The 6,000-nt window shown below is 37.8% G+C and overlaps 1 long non-coding RNA gene across 11 annotated transcripts; it reads left to right on the top strand.

Annotated features, from left to right (window-relative positions):
* Positions 1-2,389: 2,389 nt before the first annotated feature.
* Positions 2,390-4,854, top strand: LOC113317145. Of its 11 annotated transcripts, none has more exons than XR_003343289.1 (5): positions 2,390-2,994; positions 3,412-3,493; positions 3,985-4,075; positions 4,277-4,550; positions 4,617-4,854. It is a non-coding gene; the product is annotated as an uncharacterized LOC113317145 (long non-coding RNA). The 11 variants fall into 11 exon arrangements; XR_003343288.1 differs by having other exon boundaries at positions 2,390-3,323; positions 3,997-4,075; XR_003343286.1 differs by having other exon boundaries at positions 2,390-3,323.
* Positions 4,855-6,000: the final 1,146 nt, after the last annotated feature.

The following is a 6,000-nucleotide window of genomic DNA, read 5'->3' as shown; positions in this document are numbered from 1 at the left end:
CATCTTAATCCTGACACTCCGGGAAATTCATGTTACTCAGCTGCGAGCGAACATTAATTTTCATGTCATGTCAGTATCAAGAGTTCAGTTGGGGAACATAGCATGGAATAAATACTCGACAGGCCATGCATTAGTGAATAATGCAGGTGGAAGATTAATAAAATTTATAGAATATTTGGGATTGTTGATACATGCATCATTCTAGATAAATTTTATATATAAGTATATTGAATTCCTTAATACATATGTAAGTAAAGAGGCGTAGGCACTCGTCACTTTTAAATGACTCTGTTTCTTTGCAGAATGACAGCACATTAAATACAGGGTTTCACAATTTTAGCCCTAAACTAAAAACCACCATCAACACCTCCGATGGGTGTTTCATAGAAAGCACGCGGCAGGAGAAATTATATTGAATGACTAAGTACATCACGGGCCAATCCAAACCCAGCTATTATCTGTGTTCTTACCTTTGCTAAGAAAAGATGTCGTGTTAAAATTGGGGGAAATTCAACACTCAGCATTTCAGAAGATCAAGTAGTGCTTGGTCAGTCCACAGGTCCTTAGGCCACTAATAAAAGGGGTTCCTCTATACCTATAAACGGCATCCACCAGCTTAGCAATAGGATCCGTCTTGACGCTGAGTATGAGACGTTGATTCTGGGTCTGAGAATGGCGAAGGAACTCAACCTTGGGAGCATGGAAGTAAAAGCGGACTCCAATATAGTAACGAATCAGGTTAACGGAGATTTTCACGTCAAGAAAGCACATCTAGAACCCTACCGAGCGGAAGCGCAAAATTTAATCTACCTAACAGAATCAACTTTAGATCATACAGGCAGAAGTAGAAATCGCCACGCGGACGATTTAGTCACCCTAGCAAGTAAGATGCAGCTAAATGGCGAGGATGAAGGCACTGCGACAGTAAAAAGGAGGGAACTTCCTAGAACCTGGAAAGAATATTTAGCGTTTTATGAGGCAGAGCGTACATTGAATATCTGACAAAGATTGATGAAGATCGTGCCATGCCTATTAAGATCCTAAAGAAATTCATAGTAATACAATGAGCTTTATATTATCGAGTCGCGGGAGGATCACTAGCTAGATGTGTAAATAAAAGGGAAGCGGAGAAAATACGGGAATTGCACGAAGAGACCTGTGGGAAAACCGACGCAGTACGCCTCTACAGAAGGCTCCAGCGGCAAAAAGTGTATTGGTCGAGTATGTCAGCACAAGCAGCAGTCGTCCATGATAATTGCACTGACTGTCAGGCTCCACTGCAGCCTGCAGAAGTATGTTCAGCTGAGGGAGTCGATTGGAGACAACCGTACATCTATTACCTCCAACACCGCAAACTGCCTAAGGAAAGCGTCCCGCTTCTTCATAAACGAGAATGTTCTTTACCGAAGAAGTTATACCAATGCGATTTTGCGATACTTATCTGACCAAGAAACGATGGAAGTCATGACTCAACCCCACAATGTTGAACACCAAGGAATAAGAAAGTTATTTATGCAAATTTACGAAGAAGGATTTTACTGGCCGACCATGGAAAGCGATGCTGCCGAGCACATCAGGAAATACCTAAGTTGCCAGATGCATGGAAATTTGATCAAAGCGCCACATACGCAGTTGCACAGTAGTGTAATGCCATGGCCTTTCCACAGCTAGGGATTAGACCTTATAGGCCCAATAAATCCGAAAATTGTTTATGTAACAAATACATAATAAATTAATATATGTAACAAGTATATATATTTAACAAAACTGGTAAATAAATATAATATCATTTACATAAATAAATGGCATTTATAGGTTCAAAACTGTTAATATCATTTACATAAATGGCATTATCATGTAACAGTTCTGTTAATATCATTTATTTAACAGTTTTGTTAAATATAAGAGTTTGTTATATTTATTTAACAGTTGATGTTTAACCCTTTTCACGAAACTGTTATCTCCTCTCCTTTTCACGAAACTGTTATCTTCCCTCCTTTAAAATGCTCAGTCATATAAGCTCCCACGTCGCACAGTGAATGTGGCATTCTTCTCAAATTAAATTAGATAAAAGTTTTGGACATTAGTAAACCTAGAAAAGACACTTGGCAAGATTTTATTGGTCGAGACATTAACACATAAATTACACTCTGTTTACACCCTGTATTTAACTGGCCGTTTGTAACACCGTTAGTGAAAACGTGGGTATATAACACTTATGTGAATATTTACAGCTAACTTATTACTTACACTTGGTTTACACCGAATATTTAACTTGACGTTACTCACGTTCGTTAGGTATACAATACATCCGTTTCTGATATTAGCTAATACTAAGTTAACTGGATCTGTTCTACTAGCTCTTAAGTTTTCTTCTCCGTTCCCGACTTTCAACTCCTCCTTTTATGTTTCCATCTTCAACACCACGAACCGAAATACTTATTTGAAACTTTAGGGTATTTTTTGTGAACCATTTTCGGTGATGACCATGGCTAAGTAGCAAGATTCAAATCGATTGACTGGTGATGGCGCTGAGATATGGTATTTCTTCTTTTTTATTATCGTTTATTTCCTCAAGTTGAATATAGAGTTGTTGCAAAGGAATTTGAGACAGGTATGTTAGGGTTTGAGATTTTATTGTCTGTTACCAATAAAATAATCTGTTCAATCGGTAACCGTACCGATATGTTTCGTCGGTTATGTATTTTGAGTTAATTAAAAGCTGATTTCGTGGTTAATCTTATCTATTTTGAGATTTTTTCTTTCCATTGTCAAATTTGAAACTCATACTGGATTTTTTTGCTCTGCTAGCTGGTGGACTGTGTGTAAGCTACTCACCATTTTTTAGGGTTGATTTCCCTTTTAAACAGGCCTTTGAATTACTTACAGTTCCCATTGATGAATGCTCATACGATCACCTGTCTTTATTTATTCTCCGCAGTACAGATGGCTTTTGAAAATTCATTCTATAGCCTAGCTCCCCATGTTGTACAGGTATGAGCTGTAGTTTCTATAATTTGTCCAGTCATTTCAGAATTTGAATCAATATATTATGTTCCTTCAGTGCGATATAATAGTCAATATTCACATTTTCCTTTCCCATTCCTTATTACCAAGTGATTTGTTGGTTATGACAGTGGGTGTTGAGCGCATATAACACACAAATACATTCTGATGGTCTTCTTAGCTGTTATCTCTTTGCTATTTGATGGGTTCTTTGTTTTACTGTGACTTTATCTACTCACATTTAACACATTAAGGAAAACTCCACCAATGTGGTTTGTGGGGACTTGAACAACTTTGTTTTTCATCTGACCCTGTGTGTAAGCTACTCATGATCCTATGGTGGTATCAACAAAATTTAACTCCAGTGGTATGACATATTGTGATTGCTGTTTTTCTGTGTGGCAGAGATTCAAGTGGAAAGACTACATTAGTTGTGGATAGCTACTGTGGACAATGAATCAACCATTTGCTAGGGTCCCGTAAAGAGGTGTGTGTTTGTTTCTTCTGAATTGGACCTAATCCTGCGAAAAACATGAGAGTTACCATGAACTATTAGGTTCATTCCACAATGATATTTGTACACAAATTTAGGGATACATTAATTGCATATTTCTAAAAGTATAAGAGTGTATTATGCTCTCATTTCTTCTTTTCCTGAGTAGGATAAATCTTTGTGCTCCCTACATGGTGGCTAATCTATTGTACGAAAATGCGATCTTACTCCCATATTTGTCTCTCTAATAATGCCTAGGAAATACACCGGCAAAGATGCACTATACCCTGTTCTCCTTTATAGGTTTTCATTTGTCTCAATTGAATGTTTGTATCTATATCATGATAAAAAAGAAGAAGAGATTACGTTTTTCTTGATGGTAGTAACCCAAGGTACCTATATGCTATATGCCCTGTATCTGTGTCGTTTTATTCTTCTTTTGCTTTTGGTAATGTTTGGTCTCAACCCTACAAATAAAATATTAGGGAATAGTGCAGGCCAAAGTGGCTCTTCGACAAACACGGGTCTGTTTGATGTTTGCACCTATCATACAAACATTTCTCTCTGTCATCTAAGGTATATTCTCTAAACATGTACAATTCTTTTCGATGTTTTAGTAGTAGTTCTATAGGTGTACACCAGCTGGAATAAGGGGAAAAATGTAGACTAAACCGATAGCTGAGATTGTTTTATAGATTTTAAATTTTTGCATTCACAGGTTACGCTCATTGGATTCCCTCTCAACAATTTAACTAGTTTTCAACAATTACATTTCAGGTCCAGACTTTTGGGAGTCTTGAGCTATATATTTGCTACTATGTGTGGGGAGACTTTAAACTAAGGCATAACAGTTGTCGCCAAAGTGCCATCTACAATTCTTTTTATTTCACTCTAGGAGTTCTCCCATACTGGTGTCGGGTGCTTCAGGGATTACCGTAAATTCTTGGCTTAACAAATTTACTAAAGTAAAGCTGGATTTCCAGAATGCAAGTTCAACTTCATAGGCTTCAAAGCGCATCGAACAAAGTGCACGGCACCAGGTTCTATATAAGTAAGGATTGCATTACCTTTCAGTTATTTATGCAATGTATGTGTCTGACCGAATTATTTCGTGCAGTTGCAATGGGAAAGTTGAAGGGTCTCCGATGTTACCATGGTAGCGTTTAATAGCCTAGACAGGACTGGCCAACGAAAAGCAAGTTTTTGCACCTGATGACAATGAATCAATGATACTCAAACATAATACGAAATTATTTTAAGGATATTTATCTTGATAATATTATTATTCAAGTTGTAATGGTGATTGTACTTTTGCTATGTGTTAGCATCATTTTAAGGCTAACATTTTTCTTTCAGTGAGCCATAGCCAAGCCACACTAAATCAAAAATTCATTACAATGCCAATTTTGTTAAAAAAAAAAGAAAAAAAAAATTTAATGCATCACGACGGAACTGCCCCGCCTCACCAAATCAAAAATATGGTTAACATAAAAAGATGGTTATATGCCAGTTTTGTTCCAAGAAGATAACTGTTACAGGATGTCGCCAGTTTTGTTCCTAGAAGGTAACTGTTATGGGATGTTGCCAGTTCATGGGATGTTAAATATGTCCATTGGGTTCCTCTTTTCCCCACAACTAAGAAAGTTATTGCATTCCTAAGCATCGGGGCGAAGCACGAGCTACACCAAATCAAAAATCCTAAGTCTGTAATGGGATGGGACGAAGCAAAGCCGAGCCGTACCAAATAAAAAATACACCACGATGAGACGGGGAAAGCCCCGCGACATCAAATCAAAAATGCACGAAGCCACATCAAACCAAACAAAAAACATGATTAAAAGAAAAAATGATAATGGATAGTTTTCGGGTCCGTCCGGTGCGTAGCACGGACATAAAATGTAGTGTTGTATTTATAGGCCAATTTACATACATTAACAGTTTTGTTACATATATCAACAATAACTGATATAACAGCATTGTTTACTCATACATTTCAAAAATTGTTGTTTTTTTTTTAATACCGTCTCCTCACGAGTCATAACTCTATAAGCAGGACTATTAAAACCGTATCTTCACGAGTCATCTATATTGTAAGGAAGAAAGTTGTCTGTCTATAGGTCACTTAAGGCCATAGATTCCGGTCATCCTACGATCTCGATTGATTATTGGTGGTTTGACTTTGAGTCAAATGTGACCCTTGATTTTACGCATCCGACAGTAGGGATTAAACGTGGCCCGCGCCAAAGCTAACCTTGCCTGATGTCACACCTTGCCTGACCGGTTATACCTGACCACTAAGTCGCTAACCATCCCTGAGAAGTAAACCTCGATTGCCCGTTCCGAGAATGTGTAGCCGAGAACGTTATTATATTGGACGGTGAGGATTATGCCGCGGCCCAGGTCAAAAGTAACCCTTGCTTGATCACTAAACCGTGTTTCACGTTAAACCTTGCCTGAGCGCTAAACCTCAATTCACTATGCCAATTAGTTACCTTGATTTC

Source organism: Papaver somniferum, chromosome 10 (genome assembly GCF_003573695.1).
Source record: "Papaver somniferum cultivar HN1 chromosome 10, ASM357369v1, whole genome shotgun sequence".
NCBI classification, from domain to species: Eukaryota; Viridiplantae; Streptophyta; class Magnoliopsida; order Ranunculales; family Papaveraceae; genus Papaver; species Papaver somniferum.
Note: the sequence above shows the minus strand (reverse complement) of the source record. Positions and strands in the feature narration are given on the sequence as shown.